Source organism: Ictidomys tridecemlineatus, chromosome 14 (assembly GCF_052094955.1).
Source record: "Ictidomys tridecemlineatus isolate mIctTri1 chromosome 14, mIctTri1.hap1, whole genome shotgun sequence".
NCBI lineage: Eukaryota > Metazoa > Chordata > Mammalia > Rodentia > Sciuridae > Ictidomys > Ictidomys tridecemlineatus.
The window spans coordinates 67,465,112-67,486,283 of record NC_135490.1 but is presented as its reverse complement, the minus strand read 5'-3'; the positions used below and the strand labels follow the sequence as shown (position 1 = coordinate 67,486,283).

Genomic DNA, 21,172 nt, shown 5'->3' with positions numbered 1-21,172 from the left:
ACCTCTTTTTACTTTTGCTTTTGAGATGGTCTCACTAAGTTGCTTAGGGCCTCAATAAGTTGCTGAGGCTACCTTTGAACTTGTGATCCTCCTGCCTCAGTCTCCCAAGTCTCTGGGATGATAGGTGTGTGCTATAACACCTTGCTTCATCCTGTTTTTGAAAGATAGTTTTGGTGGGCTTGCGATTCGAGACTGACTATAGTATGTGTGTTTGAGTGAGAGGTCTGCAAGATTTCTCTCTATTATTCTTGGACCAGGATCAACAGAGCAAATGGTAGCTTCATTACCTGCTTACTATCTGTATTTGGGATCTTTACGTTTTATGTTTAATTTACTGTTTTTTGCCCTTGAAATTTTTCTTTCTTCCTCTTTCCCCCCTGCTTTCAAATGTTTTCTTAAACTTCCAGTGTGTCATATAGATACAAAAAAAGTTCCAATTTTTATCTTATTTTATCATCATTTTTTAATCTATGGTCACACATTGAAAAGCAACAGTGTTAATCTCCTGATTAACTTTTATTAAGAATAATCTTTTGTCTGATTCCTCAGATCCAAGTCCTCTGCTCAAGGTCTTCTTACCCAAAAGACATCTGGCCTTACTGAAAGCATGTCTCAGTGAGATGAACAGGTTGATTTTCAACTTCTATACTGACTTCCTAGAAAGGAAGCCATGTTCCAGGCAGGAGCTCATTTGGAGAGTGTAGTGGGTTGATTTTGTTATGCCCAGGATACAGCTGTGCTGATGCTGGTTGTGAAATGAAGGTGAGTGCTACGCTTTCCATGTCAAATGTTCTTTTAAGATCCTTGAATTAAAGGCTTGATCTTTAGCTTGGTGCTGTTAGAAGATGGTGAAGTCATTCCGAAGTAGGGCTTAGTAGGAAGTGGTAGGTCACTGGAGACATGACCTCCAAAGAGAATGTAGAACACTGGTCTCTTCTGCTTTTTATTTGCTTCCCAGCTGCCCTGAGCTGAGCAGCTTGCAACACTGCCACAGGCTTACACCATGTGTATTTGTCTTGCCAAAGGCCCAAAACAATGAGAAAAAAATTGGTCATGGACTAATATCTCTAGAACTTGAACCAAAATAAACCCTTTTTTAAAGTTATTATCTCAGGTATTTCATTACAGTAACAGAAATCTGACTAACACTGTGAAGTAAACACCAAGAAGATGAAGGACAGTAGGAAAAAAGACAATGTATTAAGTTCTGAAATAACTAGTCTTAAGACAAGCTGGTGCTTTTTACAGAAAGCTTGGTACTAGGATGAATTAGAAGTTATCTGAACTTTCTTAGGCTAGTGATATAGTTTCTGGATCACTTTTGAAAAAAACAATATAACTCAAGTTGGAGGAAATAAAGAATATGACTCAACTGCCAAGGAAATTCTTATCAATAATTTGAAGTTGATTTTTTTTAACGTAATACTTTTTTTAAAAGGTCGCCCCTTCCCTGATTGTTTCTGGGAAGACCTGGAGTAGATAACAGCTTCGTATATCCTGGGAACTTCTTGGAGCATCAGAGAGAGAAAATGACTCTCCTATGATGTCTACCTACCTTACCTTACAGACATGTTCATAATTAGGGTACTTTTCTGCTTAAAGTTGTTTTTAGAGAGTAGTCAGAAAACTCCTGCTTAACGTGTTTGGTAAAAATTACAGTCTTTGATATCCTGGCCTGAGCATTAGGAGGTGGGGGGAAGCCCTGGATGAATGTTATACTCCTGTGAGCTTGAGACTCTTCTAGATTTTAAAATATATAGGCTAAACTTCACCAGTTTTTGTCTTAGTAACATTTTTCCTCTGCTCCAATCTCTTACATGTAATATGTACCTTGAAAAAAAATTTAATCAAAACCAGAATATTAAGTATATACTACAAAACATACAATACATTCACCTGGATCATAAGAAATCACCATTTTTGCAGGTCAAAAGAGTTGAAGTTCAGCAATTTCCTTTGGTTTTTTAAAAAATTATGATAAATTTAAAGATATTTTTGTTTTTTATTTGTGATTCTCAATACCTCATTCTATAAAATAGAAAGAGTGTTCCAATGAATTAAGCAGAGAAGTTTGACTTTTTAGGCAGAAAAAGGCTGAAGAAAGCAAAAATGAGTAACAAAAATTAGATTTTTTTAATTTTAGTTATTTTTCTTATTTATTTATTTAGGTGGACACAATCTCTTTATTTTATTTTTATGTGGTTCTGAGGATTGAACCCAGTGCCCCACACATGCCAGGCAAGCACGCTACCACTTGAGCCACATCTCCAGGCCCTAATTATTTTTCTTGTAAAGGTTAAAGTAGAGGAGACTTCCTTACCTTGCCAGATAACCCTAGCCTGTTTTGGGAAGTCACAGACACAATTTTGTTTTGCTGTGGTTGCATGGAAATTAAGCACAAACCACTCCATTTTGGTTTGATGCCCTTGAAGGAATGTGGGAATCCAGACCCCTCGTCTCTCCCTTTTTTACTTCCCAACCTTAAAACAAGTGGTTTTGCTCCATCATATGTGATGAATTACATTTATTGATTTCTGTGTGGTGAACCAACCTATCATCCCTAGGATGAATCCCACTAGATTATGGTGCATGATTTTTTTGGATATGTTTTTGTAATTGATTTGCCAGAATTTTATTTGAGAATTTTTGCATCTATGTTCATTAGAGATATTGGTCTGAAGTTTTCTATTTTTTTGATGTGTCTTTGCCTGGTATTGGAATCAGGGTAATATTGGCCTCATAGAATGAGTTTGGAAGTACTGCCTTGTCTTCTATTTTCTGAAATAAATTGGAGAGTATTGGTGCTAGTTCTTCTTAAAGGTCTTGTAGAACTCGGCTGTGTATCCATCCAGTCCAAGGTTTTTCTTGGATGGTAGACTTCTGATGTTCTCTACTATCTCGTCACTTGAAATTGATCTGTTTAAATTGTGTATATCATCGTGATTCAATTTGGGCAAATCATACGACTCTAGAAATTTTCAATGCGTTTGATATTTTCTATTTTATTGGATTACAAGTTTTCAAAATAATTTGTAAGTATCTTCTGTATTTCTGTGGTGTCTGTTGTGATATCTGCTTTTTTATCCTGTATGTTAGTAATTTAAGTTTATTCTCTCCTTCTCTTTGTTAGCATGGCTAAGGGTCTGTCAATTTTATTCATTTTTTTCAAAGAATCAATTTTGTTTTGTCAATTTTTCAATTGTTTCTTTTGTTTCAATTTCATTGATTTCAGCTCTAATTTCAATTATTTTTTATCTTCTACTGCTTTGGTGTAGATTTGTTCTTCTTTTTCTAGGGCTTTGAGATGTAATGTTAAGTCATTTATATGTTGACTTTTTCTTCTTTTTTAAATATTTACTTTTTATTTGGATATGATATTTTTATTTTTATTTATTTTTGTGTGCTGAGGATAGAAGCCAGGGCCTCATACTGCTAGGCAAGTGCTCTACTTCTGAGCCAAAACCTCACCCCCGCAGGAGGAGTGGTAAGATGCTGCCATCAAATTGTACAGTGCATTTATTATGTTTTAACCCATTGGTAAATTCACCATCCCACGTTGCAGGGCTTTAGCTGGAGAAGCCAAGGCTCTGCTTCTCATGCACTACTGATCCATGCCTTTACCTTTCTTTGTCCACCATAGATCATGTCCCAGCAGCACCTCTATCTCTGGCTATTTTTCAACCACCTCCAACCACTCCAGCCCTGTGTCCATACACTGCTGCCTGAGAAAATCTTCAGCCAGACCCATGTACTGACACTTACTCTGTGTTCTTTTAGAACATCCTGTGGATCTCGCTGAAGAGCTTCCAAATTAGAGGCATACATTCCTGAAACTCCAAGTGGAAGAGGCTTTGTTCTGATTGCACTGTCTTGTTGGAAGGCCTCCGATTGCCCAGAACCCAGTCAGGGCCTGGCAACAGGAAGTCAGAACAAGAAGATGCTGTCCACACAGCATGGACTCAGAGGTAGGAGCAATGTCAGAGCCACTCTGTAGCCACCCTGTGTTTATGTCTCTGTTTTGTATGGTTGGATCCCGAAGAGCATCTTTGTTTTCAGCAGTGAATTGGATGACCCACTAGACAGTCACACTGAAGGTAGGACACTATAGAAGCAGGTCTGTATAACAGCTGGAGGACACTGCTGCTTTTGAACCTGGGGATGGAGTCTGAGTGGAAGGATCTTTATATTTTTCATATCTTAATGACCTTGTGTCAAGAGATCTGATGCCATGACTTGGGGTGTGCTGTGTTTGTAACCACGTTTTCTAGCCTTACATGGAAAGTTGACCTTTGCCAGGAGATGAGCTCATTCTCCCATTGTCACCTAAACATCTAGACTTGGGCTATGATTGGTGATGTCCTCTTGGGCAACAAGCCCAGGAGATCTTATTTGGAATTAGTGTTTATTTCTGCCTAGACTTTTTCTCCTCTGCAACAAATTACCTGGGGATGGTCATCTAAGAGAAAGAGAAATTCTTTTCTCAGAGCCCTGGATACCATAGAGTCCCAGATCCAGGTGCTGAGCTTTGGACTGCTGAGGGCATTCTTGCTGTGTCTGCACATGGCAGAAGGCAGGAGGACAGGGCATGGACTTCAGGGGTGGAACTCTCACAGGCACAACCTGGAGGCAGGAGACAAAGTTCTTCTGTCATCTACCAGGTGGAGGGAGGGCAGTGCACCCACTCTCTGCAGGTTCAGGATGTGCAGCAGCATCACCTTTTCTTCCTCACTGTCAACATCTGGATAACAGGGCACAGCGAGGACTGATAGTTCAGGAGTGTTTTGTCTGGGATGAGTATGTGCCCCACCATTGTGGGGAGATGACGGGGGAATGAGAACCTCCTTCACCAGAATCCAGTTTATAGGAAGAAGGAGAATAGAGGAAACTTAGAGGAAGAGGGGAAGTGTGAGATTTGGGTGGTGGATGCAGAGTAAGACAAACAGGTGACAATGTTCTAAAGTGCTGGGTTTCTGTTCTCACAACTAAAAGGCTCAGGGGTCACTCTAATTAAACTGGGCTAACTGGGCTGCACGAAATAACCACACAAGAGACACAAATACCTTTTTCTTTGGGGTTGCTGTGATGGCTCCTCTGACCTTAAGGGTCCGCATAAAGAGAGAGAGCGAGAGCACGTGATGACCCCTTTTATTGAGGAGAAGCTATTCAAATGAGGCAAGGGGTCAGGTTTCAGGGGCTGAGTCTATCTTCATGATGTCCACTGTCAGCAGGTTGACTGACACCTGGGTAGGCCACACCCAAGGGCACAGTAAGAGGAGGGGACACACACAAGGCACTTCCATGGAAGAGTCTATCCTAAACAGGGCAAGGGGTTATATTACAAAGGAACAGGTGAGCATAGCTTCACCCATGGGGCTGTAGCAAGACACACCCATTTCTGTGACTGAGCACCTCAGCACCCAGCTGGGGAGTGTAACTCAGTCACCCATAAGGTTGGCCTCCCACATATTCCCCCTTTCTTAATATAAAAAAAGAATGTAACTGGGAAATTTTCTTTCAGTCACTTGGCTCTTGGTCCAAGGTCATCACAATCTGCTATTGAAACACAAAAAGAATTAGTAGAAAACATATTATCTTCATAACAGTCAACACAATAATCTGGATTATTATTACCTTGCCAAACACTCATCAGAAGATTTTTAATCTTTTCCCAATTTTATTGGGACGCATTGTTTTTGGCCATAGTAACAGACATTTTCATTGCCATAGCATTTAGGCCTCTCCATAAACCATAGAGCAAAGGGCTCACTCACATTATTCATTACATTGTCTTCTAGAACATCATTACTTAGTTCTCATCCTTCCATCAGCACTTATCTGACCATGAAGGAAGTTGAATGTAATTTAAGTCAAACATTAAGAAAATCCATACAATGTAAGTTTTAAGACATAGCCACAAAGGCCAAAATTGAATAAGCAAGGAATAATATTTAAAGTAGTCACTTTAGGGATTATGAGACCAGCAGTTTGTCTAGGTCTGGTTAATAGACATACACCTGTTTTAAAGCCTGAATATTAACTTCAGCATATTATAGTTCTGAAATATTAGCTGGCAAGAATTAATGAGGCAATAAGTTGTATTCTTATAGGCTACAGGATATTTATAATTTTTTCTTCACTCTCATATTTAAGGAGTTAATTAGGTCTGTCAGTAATACAAATACCCTTGGAAAATTTATTTTAATAATCTTTCCAACAATTGTCCATAAAGGTAAATGTAGTCTTAGTCACTAAAGTCCAGCAAAATTGGCTGGCTTGAGTTTTTATCTGCTGTCTAAGTTTCTGTCACTGGTGTGGTCAATTTGTTGCTTCACTATTTGGCTACCTCAGTCCCGGGAGCTTGTGATAACTGGCTGGTGACAAACCTCAAGTCAATGTCCAGTAGCTCAGTTTCTTTTTGGAATGTACACAACTATTATAGGGTTTGAGTGGGGCATGCCTGTCAATCTACATAAGCAAGATAATATCCATAAGCCAATCATCTTCTGCCTAGTGTAACCATACTGTGAGAAAACTCTATATGCCTGTAGCTGTTAGTTGCAACTGAAGGCTATTCTAACATTTTCTCCTCTTCTATTAAATTTATTGTCAAAGGAGAACCCTGATGAGAAAAGAAAGGAAAAGGAAAGGCATAGAAAAAAAATGAGAACCAAGAAAGAGAAAAGCATCCAGACATGGCCCATTCCTGTAGCTGCATTTGTCTCCTGCTGTAGTGAGCAGGCAATCACTGTTGACTAGGTCTCTGTCACTAGGGTTCTGATCTGAGCTGGATGTGGGGAGCAAAGCAGCCATGGGGCAGGAGACCTCTCAGAAGGGGAGAAGAATTAGGCCTTTGTACCAGTATGTGGGGGGGGGTGAGGTTCTTTGCCTTACCTCTGTTGGCCCCCAAATTTTCTCCTGATGGCCCCTCTGCGACTGTGCCTGTCTTAGGTTGTCCCTCCCTTGAGGAATCTTACCCGTCATTGGCTAACCAGCCATTCTCCGGGGCCAAACAGGGTGATGTGGAGTGTGCATGGCATCGTCCCCAAGAGGGCTCTCTGTCTCCTTGATAGATAATGCCCCTGTGGCCTCCATGCCAGCATTTACCCTAGGATCAGCAAACTCAGGTTTCTTCTCCAAGCTCACAGCACTGGGCTGGTGGGGATGCGTTTTGGAAGGAAGGAGAAAGGCCATAGACAAACAGTAATATAGTGACAAAGCTGAGAGAGACAGATAAAGAGGAGATCCCTCATACAGAACTGGCCCTTAATTGGTGTTACTCACATCTGGTCCATAGCCTCCATCCATAGGGATGCGGAACAATCCGTTATTTCAACACTGTCTTTTTCTGAAAAGATACTTCCAGACAGTCTGCTTACTATAGAATCAATATATAGGTATAACTGACCATTACAGTCAGGACAATTAATCTTTCATGGGTGGACTTCCCAGTCCACACTGCAAGACACATTAAAGGTGGACCTGGGAAATGGGTCCATACAAGTCTTTTTATAATTTTTATTTACCTGACAAGCTCATGAAGCTGCATGGCTATAAATTCTGTAGCTGGAAATTTACTTTCCTGTGCCAGATTTCTCAGTCATTATAATGATGACTGGTTTAAACTCTCCTTTGATATCAGATTTAATTTACTGAATCATGTTCAGTAACATTAAGACTCTCAATATTACAATTTAAGAAAAAACTTTTAAAGTATTTTGTAAAATCTAGTGTCTCTCTGGGATCCTGTATTCCCCTTTTTCTTTATTTAATAAAATTGAGTAAAGGCTTGGCATAAGTCATAGTATTATTAGTTTAAGTTATGGATAATAGTACAAGTATTTAAATGACTAAGAATAGATTTACCTTTTATTGATTATTAAAATTTTTAATATAGACTAGTCGATCCATCCTAACAATTTAGAAAAAATCCTCAATCTTTTTGAAAGAAGGTCTCAAAATCTCTATATTTTAGAATATTATCCTTTAAATAGGTATCTCTTAATTGCCTTTAAAAAATATGATGAAGGTTATTTTCTGTGTAGGGAGCTATGTATAAAACTTACTGTATTTTTATGGACAATAGATCTAGTTAGAGAACTTATATAATATCAATGAATTTTTTTAAGTTTGTAACCTTTATTGTTTAAAATTAATATATAACTTTAATTTGGAGAACATCAGTCTTAATAAAATGTTTTTTAAAAAACTCTATAATTATCTAACAAACAAAATATGTAAAAATTAGTATCTCAGTGTCTTAGAATCAATCAATTTTAGTCTCTAAGGACAATTGTTAAAATCGGGATTTAAGTTAGTAGTTCAATATACTTAATGTTTAATCAACAATGTAAATTTATTTACCAAAACTAATATTTGTCTTAAACAGTAAGAATTATTAGGCAATAAGGATCTTACTTTAAAGAAATAAACTTACATTTTAATAGGTGGTTATCATGTCAAAATATGGACAAAATCTTTAGCTCACATTAGTATAGTTAAATTAGGAAAATAGCCTGAAATACCCTTAAATTAAGTATAGTCAATTTAGAATATATAAATCTCTTTTTTAATCATTCTAACTTTTTACATCATTTGTTTAGATAATAATATAAAAATCTTTTTTTACTTAGGAAAAATACTTTTATCATTGAAATATGAATATAAAGACCTTGTTTTACCCAAAGATGATTTCTTTCTTCTTTTTAGGATCCATGTGTGCTTTTCTTTGTTGAAGAATTTTTTTCTTTTACAAAAAATTTTTTTGGTTGTACTTTGGAACAATTTCTGAAAACCTTAGAATCTATAAAAAATTATTGTACTTTGATAAGATATATCAATGAAAATATAGTTAAAATCCTTAGATATTTTGTAGACATAATTAAAATTATTTATCATCTTATGAGTTTGAACAGTAACTTTGAGAATTAGAAACTACTTGAAGATTGTATTTTCACTCAAAAGCAAATTTATAGTAAACACATTTATCTCAAATATCTGTAACTGAAAAGGCAGAGTATCTGATAAATGTAAATATAAAACATAAATTATGGGTTTTCTGTTGAAGAAAAACAATTAGGCAAATATATATTAACTAATCAATTAGGCATGTGCTAATTATTTTATAGATTAACAAATATAGGTTATCTAAATATCTAAAAATATATATATTAAGAATAAGAACATAACTTATAATTGTATGAACTTTATGTAACCACGTGGTCTTAAAATATTTGGATCCATTTTAATTTATTTTTAACTAGGAGTGCACTCTTCTATGTGATGTCACTTGATGTAACTGAAATCAAATCCTTGAGTATACATATTTATTTTTTATAGTTAGGAATGAGAATAAGGATTTTTTGGTCATCACAGGAACATTGCCGGCTTTGTTCCTGTATCGAGCAATTGCATCCTCATAACCTCCAAAATTAAAAGTAAAATATAAAGAAGCATGTTTGATATCTGTCATCAATAGAACATTATTTAGTAACACAACTATAGAGAAAAGTCAGGTTATTTAACTCAGAACTAACTTAAATTTAGGACTGCAACATAGAAACCTGTGGAATTAAATTTTGTGTGAAAAAGATATCTTTCATTAGCATTTACAGGTAGGCAATCTTAAAAATGCAGGCTCTGAATAGCTCTGGTAGAAATCTGAAACACAGTAGCACAAGTTAGTGGCTGGAAGCCAGGACTAAAAGTCCTGTCTGAGTGACTGTGGAAGAACCAATCAGAAGCCTGTGAAAGTGTGGGAGGTGGGACCAGGAAGCCTGCTCTTCTGGCCAGGCACCCAGTTGTTACCATGGTGATGCAAACAACATGGAGTCCGCTGCCCATTGTGGGGGCAAAAGTTCCCCAAGTTTTCCTAGCTGATTGCATTTTGTTTGATTTTGTCTGCATTTTCCCCCACCTGGCCAAGATCTTACTGCAGTAGCAGCTTGTTCTGTCTCTGTGACCTGCTATTGCAGCTCATGTATATCTTGCACCTTTTTCTGTGGCACGTGGGTGCTCCAAAGGTTTTTTTTTTTTTTAGCAGCAAACGCTATCATTACCATCAAATCTTAAGTTAGTCTGTGTTTGGCATTTAGGTCAAGTAATTAAATGGTTAAAAGCACTGTTGGCCGCAGGGGCTAGGACCCCATAGCGAGCAGCAAGCAGCAGCAGCTAAAGTCTCTTGTCCCCAGTGGCTGAGTTACAGCCATTTTGATTCATAGGACAATCATGTAGTAAAAAGGTCCATACATACTTTCTGAGTATTGACAAAAACAATAAAAAATTGCAATTTATTTCTCTCCAGGTAAACATCACATTTTCTCTCCCTTTTTCTCACACTCCTAGCGCAAACTTCTAGAACATAAAGGCCAAAAAATCTTTTTTTTAAGCTTTTTTTTATGTAATGCTGAGGATCGAACTCAGGTTCCGCCCATGCTAGGCAAGCATTTTACCGCTGAGCAACAATCTTAGCCCTCAAAAAATCTTTTATAAAGATTTATAAAAACAATTTTTAAAAAAATCCACAAAAGCACGCTTTCCATGGAGAGGACTCAACTTAACAACATACCCCATCAATCATCTTAATAACTATATTTATTTAGAGTCTCTACAATTATACCCCAATATTAAAAATTTTAATGTCACAGATTTTCCTTTTGTTTAATTAACTTACTTTCTACAATTTTACCCACAATACTCTGCAATCCTAAGCTTCTTAACTTCTGGAGAAAACTTCAACTTTACTAACTTTCCTTAATATTTAAATTGGAGTCCTCTTAGGAGCCAGCATTTGTCGCTTTTGTCCCAGCGGCTTAAAGACCTTTCGCCCCACGTTGGGCGCCAATTGCCAGGTTTCTGTTCTGGAGACTAAAAGGCTCAGGGGTCACTCTAATTAAACTGGGCTAACTGGGCTGTACAAAATAACCACACAAGAGACACAAATACCTTTTTCTTTGGGTTGCTGTGATGGCTCCTTTGACCTTAAGGGTCCGCATAAAGAGAGAGAGCGAGAGCACGCGATGACCCCTTTTATTGAGGAGAAGCTATTCAAATGAGGCAAGGGGTCAGGTTTCAGGGGCTGAGTCTATCTTCATGATGTCCACTGTCAGCAGGTTGACTGACACCTGAGTAGGCTACACCCAAGGCACAGTAAGAGGAGGGGACACACACAAGGCACTTCCATGGAAGAATCTATCCTAAACAGGGCAAGGGGTTATATTACAAAGGAACAGGTGAGCATAGCTTCACCCATAGGGCTGTAGCAAGACACACCCATTTCTGTGACTGAGCGCCTCAGCACCCAGCTGGGGAGTGTAACTCAGTCACCCATAAGGTTGGCCTCCCACACTAAAGTGCGCAGCTCACTTTTTTGGCAGATGACATAGGAAGAAACCAGACAGAGGGTAGCTCTGCAGAGGCTGCTACTGTGTGAGCTCACAAGTGGAGACAAGAGGATGGGACAATTTACATAATTCATTTAAGCAGCCCCAGAACACTCTCCCAGGGAATCCATCACCACTCCATAGCTGCTCCTCCTGCTGCCAGGCTGAGGCTCCATATCTCCTTTACCCAGATGCAGAGGCTGCAGGTGCTACTGGCACCAGGGTGTGTGACTAAGTGGGGGATGCCCACTGTGTCCCTGATGGAGATGCCACTGGAGAGGTTTAATCTCTTACTCTGCAGGGACTGACAACCACTCCACCTGTCCAATCCCTAACTCATCAGGGCCATGGTCAGTGAATCACTAGGTGTGGAAAGACTGAGGAAACATGGCCTTTAGAGTCACCCAACCTCCTCATGCAGGCAGGACCACCCACTGCACCCAGATTTGCAGCCCTCTGGGCAAGCAGGCCTGGCCTCAAGCAAGGATACTGTGGCTTCAGGGATAAGCTGGGACACATCCAAGTCCTGGAACCCCTCAGCTGCTGTGAAGCCTCCTAGGGTCACATTTCTCAATCTGAGGATTGAAGGACATGGTGTGTCAAGATATATAATATATCACTTTTTGCACATATGCCACATTCAACCAAGTCCGATACCTATTCTGTTTAATGCAGTGCTCATGTGGAAGAGTTAAAAGATTAGGATTGTATGCTACTTATCTTCCTTTTTTTCCCCTTTGTGACTGAGAATCAAATAATATAGTCAGTTTTTCTTTTTCTGATTTGTTACAATGAGTTATATGTGAGACTAGAATGCATTTTGACACATGATACATAAATGGAATATAACTTCTCATTCCTCAGGTTGAACATGATGTAGAATCACACTGCTCTTATAATCATATATGCACATAGGGTAATAATGTTTGATTCATTCTATTATCTTTCCTATACTCATAACCTCTCCTCTCCCTTCACTTCCCTCTGTCTAATCCAAGGTACCCCCCAATATGGATTATCATCTGCATATCAGAGAAACCTTTGGCCTTTGATTCTTTGGGATTGGCTTATTTTGCTTAGTGTGATGTTCTCCAGCTCCATCCATTTATCAGCGTAAGCCATAATTTCATTCTTTTTTATGGCTGAGTTATATGCCTTTTTAAAAATATATCACATTTTCTTTATCCATTAATCTATTGAAGGGCACTTCAATAGATTAATGATAAAGAATGTTGGTTCCATAGTTTAGCTATGTGAATTGAGCTGCTATAAACATTGATATAGCTGCATCACTGTAGTATGCTGATTTTAAGTCCTTTGGGTGTATATTAAGGAGTGGGATAGCTGGGTCAAATGTTGGTTCCATTCCAAGTTTTCTGAGGAATCTCCATACTGCTTTCCATAATGGTTGCACCAATCTGCAGTGTCACCAGGAATGTTTGAGTGTACCTTGTTCCCACATCATCACAAACATTTACAGTTGCTTATGTTCTTGATAATTGCCATTCTGACTGGAGGAAGATGAAATTTTAATTTTGGTATACATTTTTCTAATTGCTAGAGATGTTAAACATTTTTCATATAGTTGTTGATTGATTCTATTCTTCTTCCATGAAGTGTTGTTGTACATGATGTAGAATCATGCTGGTCATGTAATTATATAAGCACATAGGGTAAAAATATCTGACTCATTCTATTATCCTTATTCCAACCATACCCCCTTCCTTCCCTTTACTCTCCTCTTTCTAATAAAAACAGAACAGGGCAGCTGCGTTCTGTTCCTTAGCCATTTATTGATTGTGCCATTGGGTGTTTTTTGTTTTTGTTTTTGTTTTTGTTTTTTTGGTGTTGAGTTTTTTATATATTCTGGAGATTAATGCTCTATCTGAGGTGCATGTGGTAAAGATTTTCTCCCATTATGTAGGCTCTATCTTCATGTTACTGATTGTTTCCTTTACTGAGGAAAAGTTTCAGTTTGAATCCATCCCATTTATTGATTCTTGATTTTACTTCTTGTGCATCAGGTGTCTTCTTAATGGAGTCAGTTCCTCAGCCAACATGGGACTACTTTTTCTTCTGTTAGATCCAGGCTCTGTGTTCCATTGCCTCAGTCTTTGGTGCACTTGAGTTGAGTTTTGATCAGGGTAAGAGATAAAGGTTTAATTACATTTTTTTACATATGGATTTCCAGTTTTCCCAGGCCCATTTTTTGAAGGGGCTATCTTTTCAAAAAATATTTTTTTTAGTTGTAATTGGACACAATGTCTTTATTTAATTTATTTTTATGTGATGCTAAGGATCGAACCCAGGCCCTCGCATGTACTAGGGGAGTGCTCTACTGCTGAGGCACAACCCCAGCCCCTGAAGAGGCTATCTTTTCTCCAATTAATGTCATGTGTATGAAGTAAGATTCCTTCCTACACAGGATCTATTCAATGAAAATGTAGGTCAATTGGAAGAAGAATTTAAGAGATTTGAAGTTACACCAAGAGTAAGAGTATGTGAAGCCACTCTAGACACTCTTCTTGTGGAGAAAGAAGGCATGCATGTGCTTGATTGGCTTTGACTGATGTTGTATCACCCTCAAATCAGATCTGGCTGTTTCATTGCTGTCTGTGGCATTGTGCGCCTTGGGAGGGCTCCAGTGCTGGTAGCTTTAGCATTAATTGAAGGTGGAGGGAAGTATGAAGATGTAGCACCATCTCTAAGACAAAAGCAGTGTGGGGCTTTGAACAAAGCATCATCTAAAATGCAGCTGTGCTTCAAAGACTCCAGTAGGTATAGAAAAAACTGCTGCATTGTAAGTAGTAGTGCCTGATGCTACTGCCTTGGAAGTGGAACTTGAGATGGGACATAATTGGGTGTAGATATTAGCCAACGTGTTGGTGTGCTGCATGGATCTGATGGAACTCCCATAGAAGTCCTGGAAAGTGGTTTCACCAGGCCACAGAATGGACAGAATTACAGCATCTATGTTTTGGTGATGATCAACCTACTTGTATACTAAGCAAAAACTATTTCCTGTTTGGCAATTAATATGTTATGCTTTGGGTATGAGTTGTCCCCCAAGGCTCATGGGAGACAATGCAGGAATGCTCACAGTGAAGTGATTAGATTACAAGTGCTGTGACCTCACAGTTGACCTAAAAGACCCTGATGGCTTTGAGAGGGTTATTTGAGAGGACTAGGTACTGGGTGGTAACTGCCAGCAGGTGATGTGAGTCAACAGGAAGGAGGTCATGGGAGCCCGCTCGTATAGGTTATAATTTGTCCCCAGGAGCTTTCTCTGTCCCTCTGTATTCCTGCTGCCATGGGACAGAATAGCTTTCCTCCTTCATGGGCTTTGGCCATGAAATTCTGCCTTTGCTCAGCCCCAGAACAATGGTGCCAGCTGATCATGGACAGAAACCTCTGATATTGTGAAAATATCTTTTCCTCCTCTAAGATGTTCTTGTTAGGTATTTTGGTCACAGTGACAAAAAAGTGACCACCACAGAAAAATTTCATATCATTTTTACAGAAGACAAAACTATATCCTTTAAGTTTTAAAATTCTATCAAAATAGTTTTCCATATGACATCACATTTTAAAACAAATTAATGTTAACCAGCCCGTGGGGGTAATCACACTTTCCTAGAGGAGCGTCATCTTCTTTTTCTCTTAGCAAGCCTCCTGGGGAAATCACACATAGGCGGGAAGTTCTGTCTGCATCATCTCCAGGCTTTATCAGAGTGTTTACAGATGTTTAGAATATTTACAAATACCCTTCATTAGGTAGTAAAGTTTTGTTGCTATTTTTCCAGCACATATTCCACAGTACAAGAAAGGGCATATATTGTTGTTCTTATATAAATATTCTTATTTTATTTTTTTATTTTTTATTTTTTTTATTGGTTGTTCACAACATTACAAAGCTCTTGACATATCATACTTCGAACAATAGTTTCAAGTGAGTTATGAACTCCCATTTTTACCCTAAATACAGATTGCAGAATCACATAGGTTACACATTCACATTTTTACATAATGCCATACTAGTGACTGATGTATTCTGCTACCTTTCCTATCCTCTACTATCCCCCTCCCCCCATCTTCTCTTTCTATCCCATCTACTGTAATTCATTTCTCTCCTTATTTTTCTTCCAATTCCCCTCACAACCTCTTTTATGTAGTTTTTTATAACAATGAGGGTCTCTTTCCATTTCCATGCAATTCCACTTTTCTCTCTCTTTCCCTCCCATCTCGTGCCTCTGTTTAATGTCAATCTTTTCTTCCTGCTCTTCCTCCCTACTCTATTCTTAGTTGCTCTCATTATATCAAAGAAGACATTTGGTATTTGTTTTTTAGGGATTGGCTAGCTTCACTGAGCATAATCTGCTCTAATGCCATCCATTTCCCTGCAAATTCCATGATTTTGTCATTTTTTAGTGCTGTGTAATACTCCATAGTGTATAAATGCCACATTTTTTAAAAATCCATTCATCCATTGAAGGGCATCTGGGTTGGTTCCACAGTCTAGCTATTGTGAATTGTGCTGCTGTGAACATCGATGTGGCAGTATCCCTGTAGTACGCTCTTTTAAGGTCTTCAGGGAATAGACCAAGAAGGGCAATAACTGGGTCAAATGGTGGTTCCATTCCTAGCTTTCCCAGGAATCTCCATACTGCTTTCCAAATTGGCCGAACCAATTTGCAGTCCCACCAGCAATGTATAAGAGTACCCTTTTCCCCACATCCTCGCCAGCACTTGTTATTATTTGACTTCATAATGGCTGCCAATCTTACTGGAGTGAGATGGTATCTTAGGGTAGTTTTGATTTGCATTTCTCTGACTGCTAGAGATGGTGAGCATTTTTTCATGTATCTGTTGATTGATTGTATGTCCTCCTCTGAGAAGTGTCTGTTCAGGTCCTTGGCCCATTTGTTGATTGGGTTATTTGTTGTCTTATTGTCTAATTTTTTGAGTTCTTTGTAAACTCTGGATATTAAGGCTCTATCTGAAGTGTGGGGGGTAAAAATTTGTTCCCATGATGTAGGCTCCCGATTTACTTCTCTTATTGTTTCTCTTGCTGAGAAAAAACTTTTTAGTTTAAGTAAGTCCCATTTGTTGATTCTTGCTATTAACTCTTGTGCTATGGGTGTCCTGTTAAGGAATTTGGAGCCTGATCCCACAATATGTAGATCGTAGCCAACTTTTTCTTCTATCATACGCAGAGTCTCTGATTTGATATCAAGGTCCTTGATCCATTTTGAGCTAATTTTTGTGCATGGTGAGAGGAGGGGATTCAGTTTCATTTTGTTGCATATGGATTTCCAGTTTTCCCAACACCATTTGTTGAAAATGCTATCCTTCCTCCATTGCATGCTTTTAGCCCCTTTATCGAATATAAGATAGTTGTAACTTTGTGGATTAGTCTCTGTATCCTCTATTCTGTACCATTGGCCTACCCGCCTGTTTTGGTACCAGTATCATGCTGTTTTTGTTACTATTGCTCTGTAGTATAGTTTGAAATCTGGTATTGCTATACCACCTGATTCACACTTCCTGCTTAGAATTGCTTTTGCTATTCTGGGTCTTTTATTTTTCCATATGAGTTTCATGATTGCTTTATCTATTTCTACAAGCAATGCTATTGGAATTTTGATTGGCATTGCATTAAACCTATAGAGGACTTTTGGTAATATCGCCATTTTGATGATGTTAGTTCTGCCTATCCATGAACAGGGTATATCTTTCCATCTTCTAAGATCTTCTTCTACTTCTCTTTTTAGGGATCTGTAGTTTTCATTGTATAAATCTTTCACCTCTTTTGTTAGGTTGATTCCCAAGTATTTTATTTTTTTTGAGGATATTGTGAATGGAGTGGTTTTCCTTATTTCCATTTCAGAGGTTTTGTTGCTGATATACAGAAATGCCTTTGATTTGTGCGTGTTGATTTTATATCCTGCCACTTTGCTGAATTCATTTATTAGTTCTAGTAGTTTTTTTGTAGACCATTTTGGGTCTTCTAGGTATAGAATCATGTCATCTGCAAATAGTGATAATTTAAGTTCTTCCTTTCCAATTTTTATGCCTTTAATTTCTTTCGTTTGTCTAATTGCTCTGGCCAGTGTTTCGAGAACTATATTGAATAGAAGTGGTGATAGAGGGCATCCCTGTCTTGTTCCTGATTTTAAGGGGAATGCCTTCAATTTTTCTCCATTCAGAATGATGCTAGCCTGGGGCTTAGCATAAATAGCTTTTACAATATCAAGGTAAGTTCCTGTTATCCCTAGTTTTTCTAATGTTTTGAACATAAAGGGATGCTGTACTTTGTCGAATGCTTTTTCTGCGTCTATCGAGATGATCATATGGTTCTTATCTTTAAGTCTATTGATATGGTGAATTACATTTATTGATTTCCATATATTGAACCATCCCTGCATCCCAGGGATGAATCCTACTTGATCATGGTGCACAATTTTTTTGATGTGTCTTTGTATCCGATTCGCCAGAATTTTATTGAGGATTTTTGCATCTAGGTTCATCAGAGATATTGGTCTGTAGTTTTCTTTCTTTGCTGTGTCTTTGTCTGGTTTCGGAATCAATGTGATGTTGGCCTCATAGAATGAATTTGGAAGGACTCCCTCTTTTTCTATTTCCTGGAATAACTTGAAAAGTATTGGTATTAATTCTTCTTTAAAGGTTTTGTAAAACTCCGCTGTATACCCATCCGGTCCTGGGCTTTTCTTGGTTGGTAGTCTTTTGATTACTTCTTCAATTTCATCCATTGATATTGGTCTGTTCAAATCGTGTGTGTCCTCCTGACTCAGTCTGGGCAAATTATATGTCTTAAGAAATTTATTGATGTCTTCACTATCTTCTATTTTATTGGAATATAGGTTTTCAAAATAGTTTCTAATTGTCTTCTGTATTTCTGTGGCGTCTGTTGTGATATTGCCTTTTTCATCCCTTATGTTAGTAATTTGAGTTCTCTCTCCTCTTCGTTAGCATGGCTAAAGGTTTGTCAATATTGTTTATTTTTTCAAAGAACCAACTTTTAGTTTTGTTAATTTTTTCGATAGTTTCTTTTTTTTTCAATTTCATTGATTTCCGCTCTGATTTTAATTATTTCTTGCTTTCTGCTGCATTTGCTATTGTTTTGCTCTTCCTTTTCTAGGGCTTTGAGATGAAGTGTGAGCTCATTTATTTGTTGGTTTTTCCTTTTTTTGAGGAATGACCTCCAGGCGATGAATTTCCCTCTTAAAACTGCTTTCATTGTGTCCCATAGATTCCGATAGGTTGTGTCTGCATTTTCATTTATCTCTAAGAATTTTTTGATTTCCTCCTTTATGTCTTCTGTAACCCTTTGATCATTCAGTAACATATTGTTCATTTTCCATGTGTTATTGGATTTTCCCTTCCTTCTTTTATCATTAATTTCCAGTTTCAATCCATTATGATCAGATAAAATGCATGGTATAATCTCTACCCCTTTATATTTATTGAGGGTTGCCCTATGGCATAATATATGGTCTATTTTTGAGAAGGATCCATGTGCTGCTGAGGAAAAAGTATATCCATTCGATGATGGTTGGTATATTCTATATATGTCAGTTAAGTCTAGGTTATTGATTGTGGTATTGAGGTCTGTAGTTTCTTTATTCAACTTTTGCTTGGAGGATCTGTCCAATGGTGAGAGAGGTGTGTTGAAGTCACCCATAATTATTGTGTCGTGGTCTATTTGATTCTTGAACTTGAGGAGAATTTGTTTTATAAACTTCGAAGCGCCATTATTTGGTGCATAAATATTGATAATTGTTATGTCTTGTTGTTTAATGGTTCCTTTTAACAGTATATAATGTCCTTCCTTATCCCTTTGGATTAACTTAGTCTTGAAGTCGATTTTATTCGATATGAGGATGGCCACCCCTGCTTGCTTGCGAGGAGCGTGTGCGTGGTATATTTTTTCCCAACCTTTCACCTTCAGCCTGTGTATGTCTTTTCCAGTCAGGTGAGTCTCCTGGAGACAGCATATTGTTGGATTTGTTTTTTTGATCCATGTTACCAGCCTATGTCACTTTATTGGAGTGTTTAAACCATTAATGTTTAGAGTTACTATTGATATATGGTTTGTACTTCCAGCCATATTTGATTATTTATCTCGTTTTTTTTTTTTAATTGCGTTTGTTTCACCATGATTAGTTTTCCCCCCTCCGTCTGTCTTTACTGAGGTACTTCCCACTGTTGGCTTTGGTTATTGTTTTCCGTTTCTTCCTCGTGAAGTGTTTTGCTCAAGATGCTTTGCAACGCTGGTTTTCTGGCTGCAAATTCTTTTAGTTTTTGTTTATCGTGAAAGATTTTTATTTCGTTGTCATATCTGAAGCTGAATTTTGCTGGGTACAGAATTCTTGGTTGGCATCCATTGTCTTTCAGTGTTTGAAATACGTTATTCCAGGATCTTCTCGCTTTCAGCGTCTGAGTTGAGAAGTCCGTTGTTAACCTTATTGGTTTACCCCTGAATGTAATCTTTCTCTTTTCTCTTGTAGCTTTTAATATTTTCTCTTTGTTCTGTATATTGGATATCTTCATAACAATGTGTCTTGGCATTGGTCTACTGTGATTTTGTATGTTCGGTGTCCTGTATGCATCTACAATTTGAATATCTGTTTCCTTTTTTAATTCTGGAAAGTTTTCTGTGATTATATCATCTAGTAGATTACTCATTCCTCTTGTTTGAATCTCTATCCCTTCCTCTATCCCAATGACTCTTAAATTTGGTTTTTTTATATTATCACATATCTCTTGTATGCTTCTCTCATGATTTTTAACCAGCCTATCTGAGATGGCTAGCCTCTTTTCCAGATGATATATTTTGTCTTCATTATCTGATGTTCTAGCTTCTACTTGCTCCACTCTATTAATGATACTCTCATTTGAGTTTTTAATTTGGTTTATAGTTTCCTTCATTTCTAAGATTATGGTTTGATTCTTTTTTATAGTCTCTATCTCCTGATAAAGATGCTTAACTTCTTCCTTTATCTGTTTATGTAATACATTCTCAATGTGTTCTTTCGCTGCTTGAATTTGCTGTCTTGTATCCTCTTTAAGGTTCCGTTCCATCTGTCTCAGGTGTTCCATGAGTTCTTTATATGACCATTTTTCTGGTGGTTCTATATCCTCCTGAATATTTAGGCTGCCCTGCATTGTTTGCACTCCTTTTCTTCCTTGCTTTTTCATGCTGTTCATATTGTTTCTTGTTCTGTTTGACTGCTGAGTTACTGTTTACTCCTATAAATATATTTGAAGCTTGGGAGGAAAGGTATTAGAAGGGATGGGTAGAAGTCACTAAACAGAATAAGAGTAAGCAGGTAGAATTCAAGGAAGGGGGAATAAGAAAATTAAAAAGAGATGTAAAGACAGGAGAAAAGAAGGATAGAAAAAAATAGAAGATTAAAAGGGATTTAAAGAAAAATAATAATAGTAGAAATGGAAAATGAGATTTAAAAAATAGAATAAAATAAAATAAGATGGATTAAAAAACATTTAAAAAGACAATAAAAAAAAATTTATAAATGCAGTCCTAGAGTTCGATTAACTGCTCTTCCAGTGGGTGGAGCTATGCCCACTGGGCCAAGTTTCTCCTCTCAGTAGGCGGGAGTCAATCACTGTGCAGCGGTACTTCCTCCCAGATTGGGCGGGACTCCATTCCTGCTGTTTGCTGTGTGGGCGGGGCCTTTTGCAGAGCTGGTCAGGGGTCATTTGCAGCACTGGGTTGGCAGGTGGAGGGTGGTCGTCTGCAGCTCCAAAACGCC

General features: G+C 37.9%; 1 protein-coding gene across 1 annotated transcript in view; it reads left to right on the top strand.

Moving 5' to 3' along the window:
• Positions 1–3,781: 3,781 nt before the first annotated feature.
• Positions 3,782–21,172, top strand: part of LOC101962651 (succinate dehydrogenase assembly factor 1, mitochondrial) — a 29,620-nt gene continuing 12,229 nt past the window's right edge. The window contains exon 1 of the mRNA XM_078031286.1: positions 3,782–3,965. The gene's annotated coding sequence lies outside the window, so the exon portion shown is untranslated. The remainder of the gene's footprint in view (positions 3,966–21,172) is intronic.